The sequence below is a fragment of the Macaca fascicularis genome, chromosome 3 (genome assembly GCF_037993035.2).
Source record: "Macaca fascicularis isolate 582-1 chromosome 3, T2T-MFA8v1.1".
Lineage (NCBI taxonomy): Eukaryota > Metazoa > Chordata > Mammalia > Primates > Cercopithecidae > Macaca > Macaca fascicularis.
The window spans coordinates 115,828,308-115,849,513 of NC_088377.1; the positions used below are offsets into that span (position 1 = coordinate 115,828,308).

Sequence of the window (21,206 nt, forward strand, 5' to 3'; positions counted from 1 at the left end):
TCTCGAGGAGTATCTTTGTGGCATTCTCTGTATTTCCTGAATTTGAATGTTGGCCTGCCTTACTAAGTTGGGGAAGTTCTCCTGGATGCTATCCTGCAGAGTGTTTTCCAACTTGATTCCATTTTCCCCATCACTTTCTCGCACACCAATCAGACATAGATTTGGTCTTTTCACATAATCCCATATTTCTTGGAGGCTTTGTTCATTTCTTTTTACTCTTTTTTCTCTACACTTCTCACTTCATTTCATTCATTTGATCTTCAATTACTGATACTCTTTATTCCAGTTGATCGAGTCGGTTACTGAAGCTTGTGCATTTGTCACGTAGTTCTCGTGTCATGGTTTTCATCTCTGTCAGTTCTTTTAAGTCCTTCTCTGCATTGATTATTCTAGTTATCCAATCATCCATTCTTTTTTCAAGGTTTTTAGTTTCTTTGTGCTGGTTAAGTAGTTCCACCTTTAGCTCTGAGAAGTTTGATTGACTGAAGCCTTCTTCTCTCAACTTGTCAAAGTCATTCTCCATCCAGCTTTGTTCCATTGCTGGTGATGAGCTGCGTTCCTTTGGAAGGGGAGATGTGCTCTGATTTTTTGAATTTCCAGCTTTTCTGCACTGCTTTTTCCCCATCTTTATGGTTTTATCTGCCTTTGGTCTTTGATGATGGTGATGTACTGATGGGGTTTTGGTGTGGGTGTCCCTTCTGTTTGTTAGTTTTCCTTCTAACAGTCAGGACCCTTGGCTACAGGTCTGTTGGAGTTTGCTTGAGGTCCACTCCAGACTCTGTTTGCCTGGGTATCAGTAGCAGAGGCTGCAGAAGATTAGAATATTGCTGAACAGTGAGTGTTGCTGTTTGATTCTTGCTCTGAAAGCTTCGTCTCAGGGGTGTACCCAGCCATGTGAGGTGTGAGGTGATGGTCTACACCTAGTAGGGGATGTCTCCCAGTTAGGGTACTCAGGGGTCAGGGACCCACTTGAGCAGGCAGTCTTTCCGTTCTCAGATCTCAACCTCTGTGCTAGGAGAACCACTGCTCTCTTCAAAGCTATCAGACAGGGACTTTTACATCTGCAGAGGTTTCTGCTTTTTGTTTAGCTATGCCCTGTCCCCAGAGGTGGAGTCTACAGAGGCAGGCAGGCCTCCTTGAGCTGTGGCGGGCTCCACCCAATTCGAGCTTCCTGGTGGCTTTATTTACCTACTTAAGCCTCAGCAATGGTGGGTGCCCCTCCCCCAGCCTCACCCCTGCCTTGCAGTTAGATCTCAGACTGCTGTGCTAGCAATAAGGGAGGTTCCGTGGGTGTGGGACCCTCCGGGCCTGGTGTGGGATATAATCTCCTGGTGTGCCGTTTGCTAAAACCCTTGGTAAAGTGCAGTATTAGGGTGGGAGTTACCTGATTTTCCAGGTGTTGTGTGTCTCAATTTCCCTCGGCTCAGAAAAGGAATTCCCTACCCCCTTGCACTTCCCAGGTGAGACGATGCCTCACCCTGCTTCAGCTCTCACTGGTCGGGCTGCACCCATGGACCAGTACCAACTGTCCCACATGCCCCAGTGAGATGAACCCGGTACCTCAGTTGAAAATGCAGAAATCACCCATCTGCTGTGTCACTTGCACTGGGAACTGGAGGCTGGAGTTGTTCCTATTCGGCCATCTTGGGCGCCCCCCTCACTACTATTTTAAAAGTATGGTAGTTAGTAGACCTACTGCTAGCTCTTATTATTTAATGTGATAATAAAGAGATACTTAAATTCATATATCACCAATTTATTTTTATGTTTTGTTAATTACACTTCAGTACAATTTATTTCCTTTGATACCCTAAAAATTTTGCTTTATGTATTTAATCACATTAATTTGAGAAGGGATCTGTGATTGCCAACGTGGTTTTTTACACACAGAAAAAAGTGGGTAAAAACACTTGCTATAATTAAACGTGTTAACCTCTGCAAAAGCTAGTAATCTCCAAACTCATATACTTAGGAATTATTTTATTTTTCACTCTGAGAATCATGTTTGAATAAGTCATCCATGAAACACTGTTTAGAAGATTCTGCCATGATTGCTTCTCCTCTGACCTAGTACATCTTCCCTGAAACTAGTCTACAAATAGCAGCCTCATCAGGTTTCACATATCTATAGTTCCTAGGTTTCTTCACCACCAATCTTCTGAGTGCCATTAATATCCAGGAGGTAAACAGTGAACCTCCCAGATGATGATATTGTGAGTGTTCTTCCTCTAGTTCTTTTGTCCATGGAATTCATTTTTCTCTCTCAGAACACAACTCAGGAGTTAGCATACAGCATGTGTGACATTGTGTGTGAAACAGTGCATCAGCCCATTTGAAGCGATTAATGATAAACTTGGAGCTACTAATTCAGGTAAAAATGGTGTTTTCATTTAGAGAATAAAAACAAGGAAGGAATACAGCAAAATCTCCACCACCAAGAAAGAATGCCACAATTATTTTCCCTTTAAGGAAAGTGATTTCTCCTTTTGATTATTGACAACTACCTATTCAGTCCTATGGAGTTCTCACTTACCATAGAGTTTCTCAGTCTTAGCCCTAGTGACTTTTGTGCCAGATAGTTCCTTGTGTTGAGTGGCAGTCCTGTGCATTGCAGGATGTTTAGCAGCATCCCTGACCTCCACCCATTGAATGCCAGTGGCAGTCACCTCCCAACCCCAACTTGTGACAACTAAAAAGGTCTCTACATATTACCAGATGTCTCTGGCAGACACAATTGACCCCGGTTGAGAACCACTGAGGTAAAGCTTTAGTCTGTGTTAGGAAGGAATTTGCCATTCTTTAGGAACATCAGAGTCAAGTTAAAAACTGATTAATCTGCTATATAATTAAATAACTATTAAGCAACTTTTCAGGTGAGTTCTGTGGGCCCTAACTTCTAAATATGAGGGAAATTCATTGTGTCCTGTATTTTGTTTTGCCTATGCCAGGGATAAGCAAACATTGTCTGTATGAATCCAGATAATAAACACATTGGGTTTAGTGGTGGGGGTGTCTAATGCAACTACTAGGTTCTGCTGATATAGAGTGAAAGCAGCCACTGAAAATACGTAAACATATGAGAGTAACTGTGTTTCAAAAAAACTTTATTTACAAAAAAGGAAGTCAAAACAAACTTGGTCTGTAAGCTGTATTTTGCCAATCCTTGCCCTAAATATTACATAATAATTTTAGTTCCAGAATTTTAAAAATGCTAAGGTAGAAAAAGTTATTTATTTGATATATGTTTAACTAACCAATCATTAAACCACACTGATTTTCAAATTTATCAGTCTTATCTAAAAATTTACTTACATAAATTAAATTAGATTGGACTTTTCCTCAAATATGCTAACATTTGGTATCGTGTGCCTAAAATTAAGGTAGGAATGACTAAGTGTGTTGTTACTGAATGCTGGTCGGTACGTACCTCATCTTCAAAAGCCTTTCAGTCCATGATTAATGATGACCAAAGTATAGTCAATCTTGTTCCTCATAAGCACACTACATGCTTTATTAAAACATCAGTATGAATGCCAATTAACATGTCCTCTGTTGACAGGCTATGCCAAATGACACCGCTTAATAGCCACGCTCTCTTTCTCCCTTACCATTAGAACCCAGATTTTAATTCCAGAATGATAATGCATTCAGCTAAAAGATAACACCTTCCAGCCTCTTCTGAAATTTCGTGTGGCCACATAACTAAGTTTTGGTCTATAAGACATATGCAAAAATATTGTGTGAGACCTTCAGGACAAATGCTTAAAGAAAGTCGACTCAGTTAGGAAGGAGCCTCCTTTTGTTCTCATTAGTTTCTTCATTCTACTGGCCTGGTACATTGATATGTGGGCTGGAGCCAAAGTAACCACTTTGGATCATGAGGTTAGAAACCACACATTGAAGATGGCAGAGCAGAAAGACAGGAATCTGGGCCCCTGATGTCACTGGAAAGCCAACATATAAGACTACACACCTCCTGATTTATTCTAAGTGAAAAAATAATAGACCTCTGTTTTCTTTAAGCTAAAATGATTTGGACTTTATGATATATGCTGCAAAATATGATCATAATTGATTGAAATACTCTACAAGTTTAAAATTGATTCTAAATATCATTTGATGCAAGTCAAGTTTACCTAGGAAACACTGACTTTCTTAGGTATTGCTTTAGGAACTGGTCTACCTCAGATATAACCAGGCATCAGTTCCCCCAAAAAAGATGTGGAGAGACAAGAAATGATATTTAGAGACCCTGTGATCTCCTCAGATGTTCTTCCCTGAGAGTAAAACAATCCATTTTAAACAGGAGATCTTACTGAAAATAGAAAAATAAAAAGCAGTATTCCAGTTGAACCTTGTTTTTTACCACAGGTCTTTCACTACCACAGTGTACTCCAAAAGAAAAGGAGAAGGAAGTTCTTATTCAAAACTGTCAAAATATTACCATATTGTCAGTAAAAACAGGGATGAGGTTATCCCATTTCTTGCCTGGACACCACATTTTTATCATATTTTTATCCTTTTCTTAATTTCCTAAAGGATCCCTTCTGGCCCCTTCCTCACCCTCTGTTCCACTGTTGCTGTCCACTGGGCACCATTGCTGCTGCACAGTTCACTCTGGCTGAGGGTCACCACCATGGGCCATTCAGAGATTCAGAGATATTGTCCTAGTCACATCTATTCTTCAAGCACTCTCTGTTATTTCTCCCCAATCTAGAATTACAAAAGGAAACCCAAGGGAGTAAAAACATAAGCTTTATGTTCCTTCATATCATAAATACTCCTCTCTTAAAAGTTATCTGTTGGGTTCTCCAAATGTTCAATTTCCTATGAGTTGCTATTCTGGTCCTTAATAAATCAGTAAATTTTCTAAGCTGGTTATACCTATCAATAGCGATGTCTAAAAATTACCCCTGTGAATAGGATCAAGTGTTATCCTTCCATAGGGCAAACTATAGTTTTACGAACTTAAGGATATGTGTGTGTGTGTGTGTGTGTGTGTGTGTTTTGTGTATGTGTGTGTATAGGCATGCACATATGTAAGCACTGAAAAGATTATGAGCAACAGATAATGGGAAATTCAAAAAAACTACGTATTTGAGTGAATAGAGAGGAATCTTCCTCTCTATAGGTTGTATGTGGCTTGCTGAATAATCCTTTGGTGGACAAAAAAAATGCCACAATGTATCTGTGCACAAGGGCTCGGCTCTACTTATTATGGATAAGAAATTCATGGCAGACATATCCCCAGTCTCCTCTTCTAATTGTGCTCTTTCCTACTGCATCTACATACAACTCCTTGGTCCCTCCTGACAGGACTATTCAGACAGCTGCTACCAGCCTATCAGAGGTGAAACCTGAAACAAAAACTATTTGTAGTTTAGACTTAATTGTTTTGTGTAAATACAAAGGAACTTGAATTCATGTCCGATGCATACCTCAGACTCCAGAAAGAAGTCATACTGACAAAACAAAAATATTTTATTATGATAAAAACTTTGCAGAATCAAGAACTAGAGCTCTGAGTTTGGGTGCTATTCCTCCTTAAGTACAGATGGAAACTGAAACTGTAGCAAATATCATTACTATTCCTCTGGGACCAATATAGTTTAAGAAAACTTTTGTGATTTTTGATTAGAGTGTGGCAAGAAACAGGAGGAAGCTGAGCACAGTGGCCTACACCTGTAGTTCCAGCTGCTGGAGAAGCTGAGGCAGGTGGATGCACTTGAGCCCAGCAGTGCAAGGCTGCAGTTCACTATGATCATGCCTGTGGATAGCCACTGCACTCCAGCCTGGTCATCTCTAAAGAAAATAAACAAAACAAGAGGAAATTGGGGAAGACAACTATTTCTACCCTCCCTTTAGTCAACAGATTTCACAGGAATGCTTTCCGTTAGTAAGATTCGTTAGTAAGATCACTCTACTCCTGTAATGTAATTTACTCATCTCTAAAATGTGTATACGCATTATTCCTACCTCAAAGAATTATCTGAATTAAAAAAAAAATAGTACATGCCAAGCTGTTTGCATGATATCCAACACACAGAGGACATTGAGTAAGCATTCAATAAGCTCGTTCTTCAAATTATTATCTCAGGCCTACACCTGAAATTGTCAGGACCTGGAGCAAAAGAACAAATGGAGGTCCACATAGTACATTCCTATATATTTAAAAAGTTTTAAATCACACTGACATACTTGCTTATTGGAATTAAATAAAAGAGGCTCCACCTTATTATGACAACATTGAAGGCCAGGTTTCAACACTGGAGTTTCTCACCTAGAGATGACAGCACAGAGAGAACGAGCCCCTGAGCTCTCAGCCAATGGCCTTCTCTCTTGTTTTCCCGCCCACAGCTCCATCACACACCATGAGGAGCCTTCCTTCCAACTACAGGGTGCCCCGGTCAATACATATCTTCTGCATGTAGTAGTTCTTTACTTTGAAGAATTTGTTGGACTTAATCTTCCTATTTTAAAGTTCTTAACCTTAATTACATCTGCATAGTTCCTTTTGCCATGTACCAAAACATAATCACAAATTTCAGGGATTGGGTATTGGTAGTTGTTCTGCCTAACACAATGTCTGTAGAATTAAAATACAGTCCATATGCTTTGATTGCTAAGGAAATAAGAAATCAAGTTAGAAAGAAAAATTGGAAAAAATATATACTATTACAGCATAATTCTTTGTACTCAACAGACCCTCAGAAAAATATATTTAATCAATGTGTGATGAAAGCAATGAATACTCCTTATTTTTAAATTTGTTTTCTAATAATCACAAAATAAAATATTTAAAGTTAATAAGAATAACACTATGTTGTGATAATTAACCACATAATTATATATTGGGATGATGTGCAGAGCTGGTATATATCCCATTTGAACACATAAAGCAAAATGAAAACAATATGAGTGATATTTATTTTCTATGCTAAAGGGAACTTTTGCCAAAACAGTAAAACAGTATGATTATTTAACTGTATTTTTAAAGCACTCTGGTATTGTTTATAAAATTTACATTAAGAAGAATTTTATTTTCTTTAGCATAACCACTGATTATCAGACTTTTCATCCCCTTTTCTTCACCTAACTTCCAAATGATTTTACTCCTTTTTCAATTAGGCATAATTAAAAACATGCTGCCATTATCTTTTTTGTTGTTGTTGTTTTGTTTTGTTTTAGATTGACAAGGGATTTCTAAATGTATACAGTGTTTATAAATCTTTTAGGGCTCGGCAGTGATAACTGTTTTAATCACTGAAGACAAATTTCTGCCAGTTTTGGATATAGCTAAGTATGCAACATGTATTGGATCAATTCAATGGGGACATAACTATAATTGCCAAGCGCTTATCAGTATAGAGTTTCCACCAGCACTTCAGCTGGACTTTACAATTACCAAAACCAATTCCTGACTGCAGCCTCACAGTTAATTTAGAAGAGGAATTATTGTATTAAAAGCAAGTGCTTAAGGTGGCTCACACATGTAATCCCAGCACTTTGGGAGGCCGAGGCAGGCAGATCACGAGGTCAGGAGATCGAGACCATCCTGGCTAACACGGCGAAACCCCATCTCTACTGAAAATACAAAAAATTAGCTGGGCATGGTGGCATGTGCCTGTAATCTCAGCTATTCGGGAGGCTGAGACAGGAGAATTACTCGAACCCGAGTGGCAGAGGTTGCAGTGAGCCGAGATCGTGCCACTGCACTCCAGTCTAGGTGACAGAGTAAGACTCCATCTCAAAAAAAAAAAGCAATTACTTAAAGCCAGCTGAAGTCATCCACTAGGGGGTTACTAGACACTAGTCAGAGCGCTCCCCACTCTCTTTCCTTATTCTCTGAATCACCAAATTTCTCAATAACTGGCAAGAAACAGAAAGTGGAAAAAAAAAAAAAAAGACACTCCATAATTTCTTTGAGTCGCCTAATGATGGATTTCATCCTAGAATTTCTAGTAGCAGTGGTGCGTGAACTGGAAAGTTGGTTCAACAAAAATGATTTTGTACATGGTTAAGAACTTACAGATGATGAAAAGAAATGGGAGCTCTTATTTAAAGAGGGTTTCAAAACAAACACTCGCTGAATTCAGCATAATGAGACAAGAAAATGAAGCCAGAGAAATGAATTCCATTTACAAATAACAAATTTAGAAAATGAAGAAGTCTACTGTAATGGGAAAAAGTCTTAAAAATGTGTATGTGACATAATTGTCTGCAGTACTCTCAAAAAAGGATGTTGGTAAAAACTGAAAAAAAAAATGAGACTTTTTTCCTCAGATGACATTTTCCCCAATCTCATTATGCTTTACTTTATTTTTAATCAAAATTTCCTCCTATCCATCCAAATCAGTTTTGCTAACAACCACTTTCCTACTTCACCAAAATGCGTAAATATTTATAATGGACAAGAGCAAAAACATAGATTGTTTTTTTCCCTTTTAAATTCTATTTGCATAATCATCTAGTATAAAGGAAGCCTGAAGAAAATGAGTAGGTAAATATTTTCAAGTACACTGTTGATTTAAAATAAGGGACTTTTTGTACATTTTGAATTTTAAGTTTTCAGTATATGTCCTGCTGCAGACCTCCTTCTAGTTCTGAGTGTTTTACACAGAAACATACATAGGTTGAGGCATTTGATGTCAGTCTCTAATGCAAATTAATTATCAATGTATCTAGGAGAGGCGTTGGATCACTTTCTATCCTCTACAAATATTGATTGTATCATTCTCTGGGATTTAAGTGACTTTTTGAATCACTGGGGTCCCCTTCTATCATCCACAGATTTTTTTAAATTTTTTTTTTTATTTTGGAGTAACTAGATTTACAGAAAGTTTACGAAGATGTTACATAGATAAACTGCATCCATTTTATCTATTTTTCCCTAAAGTTAGCGTCTTACATAATCATGATACACTTTTCAAACTAAGAAATGAATATTCAAAACCAAGAAATTAATATTACTGTGCTTTTTGACTCTGTTTATGTGGACAAATGGATTAGAATATCCTTTTCTCTTCCCCTTGAAACGACTGGCTCTCCAAAGAGAATCAATGTTCATAAAGAGGTCAACTTCAAAATTAGTAGCCGAAAAAAAGGGACCCCATGAGCCTAGAATCAAATGCATTTGTCTTCCAATATGTCCTGCTTTCAGTGGAAGTCTTTCATTTTCGTGGTTACAAAATGTAACACTTTTGGCTCAGTCACCCCCTGTAAAGTCTAATCTATTTCAAGAACGTCTGACTAAGTAACTCTGATGTTTCTACTATACTCCAGAATCACAGGGGGATTTTAGTAGGCTAGCAGATCTAGAAAATTCTGAACCTAGGAAAAATCCTTTATGGATTAGAAAGACAGAAGTTTTAGGACATTATCAAAGGAGCTCTCCTTTGATAAGAAAGGGACAGTATTATACTGACCACAAAGACTCTTCTGTGGGACAATCCCAAACCATGGCTGTGAAGAACTGTGCAAAAGGAGTATAACTTACCCTGGGAACTGGAAACTGGATTTGGCAAGAATCCCAGGAAGATCCCAGGGATCCAGGAAAGTGATCTAGCCAAAGTAAGGTACATGGTGAGCAATGGGTGTCAGTCAGGGTATTTCATTGTTCCCACAGGCATATTGAGGGCATAGCAAGGTACATGGTTTGCATATACACTGTTTCAATATGCAACCTTTTTGGCTGCATTTGCCACCAAATCACAAGTACACAGTATATGTTTTTGTTAAAATCACTTACCAAGTGTTTTCATACCTGTCCTAAAAGATAAGAATGGTTATTTAGAAGTTTTAAAATAGAAGACAGAAGTATGGCCCTCAAGAAAAGAAAGTCCATACTTTAAATCATAAAGCAAATCAAAAAAGTTTAACAAGACTACCATCAATGCAATTTTTCATTTTAAATTAAATCATGGGAATAAAACAATTTTCTTTTTTCTTTCTTTCTTAAGAGCTTAGTACATTATAATAGATATGACATTGAGTGATTGTTAAATTAATGAAACCATTGTTAGAGTTCTCTACAAGTTTAGAGATAGATTTAAAAAAGGTACATCTGGCTGGCTGGCTGCTCAGCCCTATTTTAGTCCCTTTTAGCTTCGAAGCAGCCTAATCAGGAAACAATTCTGCACTATGGGTCACAGGATAAAATCCCTTGAGACAGAGCTCAGAATATGATGACACAAAACGGTCTCAAATTTAGGGGTTCTCATGGTTCAGAACCCCCCATCCTTTAACCCGATGCTGTCACATCATATCACTTAAACATGTAAAATACAGAGACAATTGTACTCACACTTAAAAGAAATTAGCTGAAGTTACATAGTCCACAAGGTGGCCTTGCATTATGGGTCTCTTGAAAAACTTGCCCCTGGCTTTAGGGACTGAAACTCAGACTCTCACTGTCAGCAAAATTGCCCTTTCAAGTTCGGTCATTTATAGAAAGCTTACTTCTGCTTCGAGGAATAAGATTACAATTTGAATGTCACTAATCTGCCTCTGTGGAAATATCTAGGCACCCTTACTCATCATAGGGAAGTTATTTAGCACAAAGTGTTCATAAAATGGCTTTGCACAGGTTTAGTATTCAAACAAGCAACACATGTGCTGCTGAAGGGGCTGGGGGGAGTCACGGTTTTATAAGGTTTTTATAATTCTGGTTCCTAAAATTTAAAGCACTGTAACAACGGTTTCATTAATTTGTGAATCATTCAATGTCATCTCTGCTATAAACTACTGGACTTTTAATAGCCCTTTAGGGAGAGAGGAAAAATATTCCTATGATTTAATATAAAATGAAAAATTGCATAGTTAGTAACTTTGTTAATTTTGAGGGCATGAGTTGGTAAAATTTTCATCTGGTGTAAGGTTATTTTTGTGATGAGAGTATACATCTGTTTCTATAATTTTTCAGACAAGAAGGATAGAAAATGTATTTTTAAAACAGCATGATGGATTTAGGCTACTTATATAAATTAAGGCGAGTTTTGAGAAATATAAAATGTTACCAAGGTAGATTATCACAGCAGGTGATTTTGGTGCACCATGAAAAATTCTCTTGGCCCAGTCTAATTTTGGCCACAGCTTCTGTGGGTGCTCCAGCCCAGGTCAATTGGCTGTCAGGCGGCCAATACAAGTGAAAGCAGGTTGTCTACCTGCTTTCTGCCTCAGGGTCCTCCTCTCTAGAAATAAACTATTGAGGCAGGAAAGAGTCACTTCTACTCTCTTGAACCCTGGATTATCTGTATGTACCCTGGATTACAGTCTTACAATTTGCACAGTCTTGTTTATAGAAAACTAAAATGAAAGCGTTCTTGAAACAAGTTAGAACCAACATTTCACCCCAAGACTGTATGCCTAGTTCACATACTAAGACCTTTATATTGAGCACTGAAATTTACTCATCATTTATTCAACAAATGTTTATGGTGAACTTACCAAGTGTGAAGTATGTTTCAGGTACTGAGGATTTAGCCTTGCAACAAAATCATTGCCCTCGAGGAACTTCCAATCTTTCAGACGAGAGAGGCAATCAAAGTAAACCAGCGGCATTTCAGATGGCAGGAAGTGCTATGGAAGAAAGCAAGGCAGGAAATGCCAGCATGAGGCATCTATTTATAACTTAAAATAGAGCACTCAAGAAATCCTACCCAAGAAGGTGACATTTGAAGAGAGACCTGGAAGGTGAGGAGGAAAGGCATGTGGTTAATTGGGGGAAGAAAATTCCCAGCAGAGGGAACAGCAGTTATGCAGAATGAAAGCAGATCTATGAAGCCAATACCTGATCTGAAACGAATACTTTATTCTCTCTGAGTTGTGATTTTGTCTTTTGTAAGATGAAGCTAGCTAGTGCTAATTCATTGTAAGGACTGAATGTGTTATTTTATGTAAAGCACATAGTACATGTTCAATACATTAGCTATTATTATTATCTCTCACTCAGTTTCATCCATTCCACTTACAAAAGAAACATCAGCGAAGGCTTTTGATTCAGCCAATGACATATCTAAAAGAGAAAAGAGAAAATTAAAACAGTTACACTGCCTGGAAGGTTCTCCAATGAGGTCTGGGTGTTTCCTCAAACTTCAGTTGCATTATAAAGGCCTAATCCTGTTGTAGTGGCTGGGGTATGTGGCATATGCCATAAACCAATGCTCCAAAAGTATCTCTGTGGGAGGCGGAGAGAGGGAGGGTTGTAAAACACCTGTGTAACTACAAAGGAAAAGTAATGTATAATATACTTTATCACCAGAAGAACTGACTTAGTTTTGGGAAATCATTCAGGGATAAAGATGAGTAGGAATTTTTTAGGTAGAGAATGAGCAAGATAGACTTTGAGACAGAGGGAATATCACATATGAAGTTTCTAAGGCAACAGATGGACAATCTGTGCCCTCCTCAGGAGACATTCGGCAATATCTGGAGGCATTTTTGATTGTCACGACGAGATTGGGGGTAGTAATCACATATAGTTGATAGAGGCCAGGGATACTGCTAAACATCCTACAATGCACAGGACCGTGCCTTATAACAAAGAGGTACTTGTCCAATCAATGTCAATAGTATTGAGATTGAGAAACCCTGCTCTACAGAAAGAGAGTTCTTTCATACGAGAATAGAAGACTCATGCGACTAGCTCTTATTATCATACCAAAGGGTTGTTAAGACAGCAGAATTTAGATCATGTAGGATTTAACTAGATTTTAATCCTAAATTCAAATGAAGTCTCTGAAGACTTTTTATCAGAATGTGTGTGTGGGGGTGGTGGTGGTGAGGGTATATGAGACAGGTGGAGTTGGCAAGACTTGATATCTGTTTGCAAATGATTCTAATGGAAATTTCAGCTGAGGAACATTGCAAAGAGAGATGCTAATGCAGAACCGGTTTGAGGACTGTTAAAGCACTCTATCAAACCAAAAGTATGGAAGAGTACCCATGGGGAGAGGGGAAAGGTTTTTAAGAGGTGCCTCTGGAGAAAGATGTGCTGTCAGGTCCACTTCTTTGCTCCCAGTGGGGTAACCCCTCCTAACCCAAAGTCAAAAGAGGAAGTTTAATGTCTCGCTTGGAGGTCTTAGAATGCACTGCTTTGTGGGTCATCAAGTATGAGTCACGTATGAGCAAGTAAAGGGTGGGGAGCTACTCATAGTAGAGTAGGGAATTGCAGTTCGTGGAAGTGTTGTGGACCCTGAGTTTGCCAGGGTGAAATTCAGCATGTGGGCTAAAGAGAGAGATCGGAAGAGAAGAGAAGAGGAGAGCATGAGTGGCTTTGTGACTGTCTTAGATCTTTCAGGAAGGGCAAGGGGACCTCAGCAGAGGAAATGAGAATTAAATTGGCAGATGCCCAGGGGATAAGGAGAAACTCAAAACATGCACTTGAGTGTGTCAGGGGACTGGTTGTATGTAAAGGATCGGGAGAAATCTCAGAAAAATGAAAGAATGAAAGCATGGGCCCATCAGAAAATGAATTTAAAATATGGAGAAAGTAGAAAATACTAGTGGGAGTTGTCTACCATGGTACCAATCAAGGAAGAACTATCCCTTCTCGCCTTACCTCTTCTACCGCTTGTTCCAAATTGGAGGAGTCAGAGAATATGGAAAGCCAACATAGAGCAGGAGAAAAGAAGTCTTAGGTGAGAAATGAGTGAAGTTGTCCCATCCCTTTCTTTTTCATGAGCTTTATTCTTGCATCAGCCAATAGATAAGGCAGGGAAGTAACCTCAAATTTAAATTAGATTCAGAGCTTTGATGAGACTAGCATTTTAATTACTGAACTCAGATTTTATTTTTGGCAAAGAACTAACTCTATGGAATAAATGTAAGACAAATTTTAAAATTTTATTTACTTTATGATGGCATCTTTCTGTCATTTTTATTCAATAAAACAGTTACTGTTTCACAAATAGAAACAAACAAAAACGTGGTTCCTTTCTGAAGAATAATTTGGAAGTGGAGCAACTGTATTTGAAAAGACACATTAGTGCATGTTTTAAACATGTTAGGAAGCGTTACACCAAGGTAACAAAAAGCCCCAAAATAACAATGACTTAAATCCACAAAGGATTATTCTCTATCATGTTCCAAATTCTTTGCAGGGGTTGCAGAGCTCTGTTTCTGTATTTATTCAAGGGTCCAAGATGACACAGTGGCCGTTAATTTGAATTTTGTCATTCAGTGTGCAAGAAGGAAAGAGAATTCCAGTGAATCTCATGTAGGCAATTAAATATTCCAGACTTGAAATTACCCACATCATGTTTCCTAACACCTTATTGATCAAATGTAGACTTGTGGCCTTATCCACTCCATAAAATGGCCAGGAGATATACTCCCACCTTGCTCCCAGAAAGGGGAAAATGGAAACATTTGCCAGATTTCATTGATTCAATAATCAAGGTAATAATTAATTGGATAATTAGGAGGACTAAAGAAGGACAACAGATATGGATTGGCAGATTAAATGGATAAACTTGAATAAATCCTTCTAGAGCTAAAATGTTTGAAAAAATAGCCATTTATACTATTTATATGTTTTCCAAGAAAGTATGTGAGCCCCTAAAACAAGGTGAGTAGATAAGAGTATAGATTAATAAATATAAATATAATTTATGTTTAGTACCTATTACTTTAAGAAATCATCATCTGTAATTCTTTCTGTTATACACATTTCTAATAATGATTAAGATATCAAAAAGCAAGTAGCAGCCAAGTCAAAGGATGTAAAGATATTTATTAAGGTGGTACCTTGCCATGTGTTTCTTTCACTTGTCAGCTACTTGTTGTCACAAGTGATGTACATGTGCTACTCAACTTATGATGAGGTTAAGTTCACCATAGACCCATTGTAAATTTAAAATATAGTGCCCCCCTCTACCCACTCCCAAGATGGCAGATTAGAGGTAGCGTGCCTCAGCCACTTGGAAGTAGCGGGATAGCACATAAAGATAAACTATGTGAGTTTTAATTCAAGAAGGAAAAAAGGAATCAACCAGAACCAGGGAGGACACCCCAGGTCCTGGGGTTGTTGACAAACAGCTCCCTTGGTAGCACCTGGCTGATAAACATAACTGAAGCCCAGGTAGGTGAGAAGGGCAGAGAGTCTCCCTCTGTGACTCACATTTCCACTGGGGATCTGAGCAACCTAGACCGAGGAAGAGCACGTTGTTTCTCCTGAGCACTGGAACTGCCTTGGAGACTTGGAGGTGCTGAAAGAGAAAGACACTGGGAAAAGCTGAAGACATTCTCCCAGACTTGGGACCAAGAGCAGGATGCCATTTTAAATCCAGGTGCACACAAAGTCAGTCATTCTTTGGAGACCTGGCAGCATGGCCATGGAGGCATTTTAGTCTCATGCCAGAGATTGGAGTGCCTTCTCTGGAGTGAAGTAGGAGCCTCCACAGCCAGAACTGTGGAAAACACCTCAGCAGTAGGTGCTGAAATTGTGCTCTCCCTCATTGCTAAGTAATGTTAATATAAAATTTAAAACTATAAGAATCCTAGAAGAAAATCTAGGAAACATCAGCTTGGGAAATAATTTATGACTAAGTCCCCAAATGTGATGGCAACAAAAGCAAAAATTATCAAGTGGGACTTAATTAAACTAAAGAGCTTCTGCCTAGCGAAAGAAACTATCAGCCTACAGGATGGGAGTAGATAGACAACCTACAGGATGGGAGAAAATATTTACAAATTATGCATCTGACAGAGTTCTAATATTTTGAATATATAAGGAACCAAAATAATTCAACAAGCAAAAAACAAGTAAACCCCATTTAAAAATGGGCAAAAGACATGAACAAACACTTCTCAAAAGAAAACATATAAGCTGCCAACAAACATGAAAAAATACTCAACATCACTAATCATCAGAGAAATGAAAATGAAAATCACAATGAGATACTATTTCACACCAATCAGAATGGCTATAATTAAAAAGTCAAAAAGCAACAGAAGCTGTTGAGACTGCTGAGAAAAGGGAATGCTTGCTTATATACTGCTGGTGGGAATGTAAATTAGTTCATCCACTGTGGAAAGCAGCTTGGAGATGTCTCAAAGAAATTAAAACAGGATACCAATCAACCCAGCAATCTCATTACTGGGTATATATCCAAAAGAAAATAAATGATTCTACCAAAAAGACACTTGCACTCATATGTTCATTGTAGCACTATTCACACTAGCCAAGACATGGAATCAACCTAGGTGCCCATCAGTGGTGGACTGGATCAAGAAAATGTGGTATGTATATACCAAAGAATACTATGCAGTATTCATGTCATTTGCAGCAATATATATGCAGCTGGAGGTGATTATCCTAACTGAATTAACTCAGGAACAGAAAACCAAATACCATGTGTTCTCACTTATAATAAGAGCTAAACATTGGGTACCCATGGACAAACATGGCAACAGTAGACATTGGAGACTACTAGAACATGGAGAGAAGATCAGGGACAAGAGTTGAAAAACGATGGAGTACTATGTTCACTACCTGGGTGACAGGATCATTTTTATCCTAAACTTCAGCTTCATGCAATATACCCATGTAACAAACATCTACATGCCCTCCCTGATTCTAAAATAAAAGTTGAAATTATGTTTTAAAAATCACAAGGGAAGGGAAGGACCTCTTTAAGAATAACTACAAAGTGCTGCTCAAGAAAATAAGAGGGACACAAACAAGTGGAAAAACATTTCATGCTCATGGATAGGAAGAAACAATATCATGAAAATGGTCATACTGCCCAAAGTAATTTATAGATTCAATGCTATCCCCACCAAGCTACCACTGACTTTCTTCACAGAATTAGAAAAAACTAAATTTCATACGGAAACAAAAAGAGCCCCTATAGCCAAGACAATTGTAAGTAAAAAGAACAAAGCTGGAGGCATCACACTACCTAACTTCAAACTATATTACAAGGCTACGGTAACCAAAACAGCATATATAGAGCAATGGAACAGAATAAAAGCCTCAGAAATAATGCCACACATCTACAACCATCTGATCTTTGACAAACCTGACAAAAACAAGCCATGGGGAAAGGACTCCCTATTTAATGTATGGTGTTGGGAAAGCTGGCTAGTCATATGCAGAAAACCGAAACTGGACCCCTTCCTTCCCACTTATACAAAAATTAACTAAAGGTGGATTAAAGACTTAAACATAAGACCTAAAACCATAAAAACCCTAGACGAAAACCTAGGCAATACCATTCAGGACTAAGCATGGACAAAGGCTTCATGACTAAAACACCAAAAGCAATGGCAACAAAAGTCAAAATTGACAAATGGGATCTAATTAAACAAAAGAGCTTCTGCAGAGCAAAATAAATTATCATCAGATAGTTCTTTCCAGACAGATGTGTGTATTTACATAATTTTACAGAATGGGATAAAATTTTTGCAATCTACCCATCTGACATAGGGCTGATATTCAGAAGCCACAGGGAACTTAAACGAATTTACTAGAAAAAAACAAACAACCACATCAAAAAGTAGACAAAGGATATGAACAGACACTTCTCAAAAGAAGACATTTATGCGGCCAACAAACATATGAAAACAGATAATCATCACTGGTTATTAGAGAAATGCAAATCAAAACCACAATGAGATACCATCTCATGCCAATTAGAATGGCGATCATTAAATAGTCAGGAAACAACAGATGCTGGAGACGACGTGGAGAAATAGGAACACTTTTACAAAATAGATGGGAGTGTATATTAGTTCAACCATTGTGGAAGACAGTGTGCGATTCCTCAAGGATATAGAACCAGAAATACCATTTGACCCAGCAATCCCACTACTGGGTATATACTCAAAGTATTATAAATCATTCTACCATAAGCACACATGCACACGTATGTTTACTGCAGCACTGTTCACAATAGCAAAGACTTGAAACCAACCCAAATGTCCATCAATGATAGACTGGATAAAGAAAATATAGCACATAGACACCATGGAATTCTATGCAGCCATGAAAAAGGATGAGTTCATGTCCTTTGCAGGGACATGGATGAAGCTGGAAACCATGATTCTCAGCAAACTAACACAGGAACAGAAAAATCAAACACCACATGTTCTCACTCATATTTAGGAGTTGAACAATGAGAACGCATGGACACAGGGAGGGGAACATCACACACCAGGGCCTGTCAGAGGGATGGGGGCTAGGGGAGGGATAGCATTAGGAGAAATACCTAACGTAGATGATGAGTTGATGATTGCAGCAAACCACCATAGCACATGTATACCTATGTAACAAACCTGCACCTTCTGCACATGTATCCCAGAACTTGAAAAACAACAACAACAAAAACACAGCACCATTGTCCAGAACTTCTCTTTCTCTTTCACAGAAATCGGATCTGCATGATGGTCTGAGGGCTCTCTCAGGCTCTTCCTGTGCCTACCTACTATTCCCTCACAAGCATTTTCCCTAAGAAATTATCTTGCATGTCTAATCACATTTGGGCTGCATCTCATTGAGTAAAAACTAACATAAAAGGCTTGATTCTTTGCACTTAGCTTTTTTTCTCTGTCTCCCACCTGTAGTCAGTAACTTTGTCCTAGTGTTTTCTGTGTTACCTCTTTTTCGTTATATCTGTGTGTGTATTTACATAAACTATCTTTGTTCATACACACACACACACACACACACACACACACACACACACACAGAAAACACCTTTTGTATTTTTTCTTTATTTCTTTTGCAACCATTTACTTTTAGCCCTCACCAGTCAACTCAAGCTGACGATTAATGCTAATGTTGCCTATTGTTAGTGGGCACTTTCTATGGGCCAGGTCTTGTGATAAATACTTTACCTATATCTCATTTGATTCATAAAATAACCCTAAAACAATCTGGATGAGTTGGTGGAGCACAGAGGATTTTTAAAGCAGTGAAATTATTCTGTATGATACTATAAAAGTGAATACCTGTCATTATACACTTATCAAAACCCACAGAATGTACAACACCAAGAGTGAACTTTAATGAAAACTCGGGATTTGGGGTGATAATTAAGTGTCAGGGTAGGTCCATCAATTATAATAAATGTACCACTCTGGTATAAGGTTTTGATGGTGGGGGGACTGCGCATATATAGGGGTAGGGAGTATATGGGAACTCTCTATATGTTCTGCACAATCTTGCTGTGAACCTAGAACTGCTCCAAAGAAAATGAATTCTATTTAAAAATAAAAATTAAAAAAAGAAAATATCATGTCAAAAATGCATTTAGTATATGATATGGTTTGGCTCTGTGCCCCCACTCAAATCTCATCTCAAATTGTAATCCCCATAATCCCCATGTATCAAGTAGGAACCTGATGGGGGAGTGAATGGATCATGCGGGTGGTTTCTCCCATGCTGTTCTCATGATAGTGAGTTCTCATGAGATCTGGAGGTTTAACAGTGTTTGGCAGTTTCCCCTTTTCTGTCTCTCCTGCCACCCTGTGACAAAGGTCCTTGCTTCCCCTTCACCTTTCCACCATGACTGTAAGTTTCTTCCAAGCCATGTGGAACTATGAGTCAATTAAACCTCTTTCCTTTATAAATTACCCAGTCTTCAGTATTTCTTAAGAGCAGTGTGAAAACAGACTAATACAATATACCTAACATCATATGAGCATCATGGCTTAGCCTAGTGTATTAGCCTATTCTCACATTGCTAATAAAGATATACCTGAGAATGGGTAAATTATAAAAGAAAGAGGTTTAATGGACTCACAGTTCCATATGGCTGGGGAGGTCTCACGATCATGGCAGAAGGTGAAGGAATAGCAAAGGAACATCTTACATGGCAGCAGGCAAGAGTGTGTGCAGGGAAACTCCCCTCACTAACAGGAGAACAGCAAAGGAAAAACCCACCTTTATGATTCAATTACCTCTCACTGGATCCCTCCCAGGACACATGCGAATTATGGGAGCTACAATTCCAGATGAGATTTAGGTAGGGACACAACCAAACCATATCACCTAGCCTATCTTAAATGTGCTCAGAACACTTGCATTAGCCTACAGTTGGGCAAAACTATCTGGAAACACAGTACACTACAGACTATCAATTGTTTATCCTCAAGGTAGCATGGCTGGGAGCTGAGGTTGACTGATGCTGCCTGGCATCACAAGAATATTGCACCACATGTGTCTAGCCTGGGAAAGGGTCAAAATTCAAAACCTGAAGTATAGTTTTTGCTGAGTGTGCACTGCTTTCACACCATTGTAAACTATGAAAATCATAAGTTGAGCCATGTAAATTGGAGACCATTGTCCTTACACTGCAGGCTATAATGCAAGTTACAGGTTTCTTCACATTTTGTCATTAATTTTCTATAATTTTCACACAATAAAGTATATAATTACAAACATATGTTCCTTTCCAGAGAAAATCTTTGAGGAAAATTGAAGTTCAAATCTGATACTTAGCTTTACTAGCATCTATATTTAATATTAATTTTTCTTTAAAAATATGCCTAATTAGATGCCACAAAATCCTTTCTCAGTTCATCCTATGTGTTGAATTGAGAATAGATTGGATTTGGCTTCAGGTACAATAATTTGCATTATGAAACAAAAATTTGTCAATTTTTTTGTCATGTATTAAGATAAACGAAAGAGAAGAAAGCAGTAAATGTGAAAATAATGTGTTGTAGGATGCGAATACAGATGTTCCTCTCACTAACAGCAAGTTAGCTTCCCATAGGTCAAATGCCAACACATTCAGGATACAGCAATGTCAATTTGCCTGAGGCAGGAGTATGCATTAACTAGGTTCTGAGGGTTAAAAACCCACTCATCAGATGTAAGCAACTCTAATTTTGTGAATGCTTATTAGTACTGCATAACATTACCTGAATACAACTCTGTATATCACGTCCAGACATATAGAGTGATGGTAAAATGTGTCTGTCTTCTCAGTTTTAAATGAAAAGATTCATTATTTTGTTTTATGTGTATTTCATGTGGATATATGAAAACACAGTTTAAAATTGTAAGCTAGCATGATAAATTCTAGTATTGACTAACTTTTTGGATAAGAAATAAAAGACAATCTGCATCTAAAGTCTGTCATGTATGATGAATTTCACCTAAGGTCTTTGTTAATTTCTCAGATTGCAAATACAGCTATAGTCAGAACTTCTGACCTGGACTTACACAGTCCTGAGCACTATTAATAGATTTCAAGAGT

General features: G+C 38.1%; 1 protein-coding gene and 1 long non-coding RNA gene across 27 annotated transcripts in view; one reads left to right on the plus strand and one right to left on the minus strand.

Moving 5' to 3' along the window:
• Nucleotides 1–11,606, minus strand: part of LOC135970191 (uncharacterized) — a 49,917-nt gene extending 38,311 nt beyond the window's left edge. Inside the window, exons 1-2 of the long non-coding RNA XR_010585752.2 lie at nt 11,446–11,606; nt 9,497–9,561 (exon numbers count right to left, since the gene is read on the minus strand). This is a non-coding gene — a long non-coding RNA (uncharacterized lncRNA). The remainder of the gene's footprint in view (nt 1–9,496; nt 9,562–11,445) is intronic.
• Nucleotides 1–21,206, plus strand: part of DGKB (diacylglycerol kinase beta) — a 764,643-nt gene that overhangs the window by 525,706 nt on the left and 217,731 nt on the right. The window lies entirely within an intron of this gene.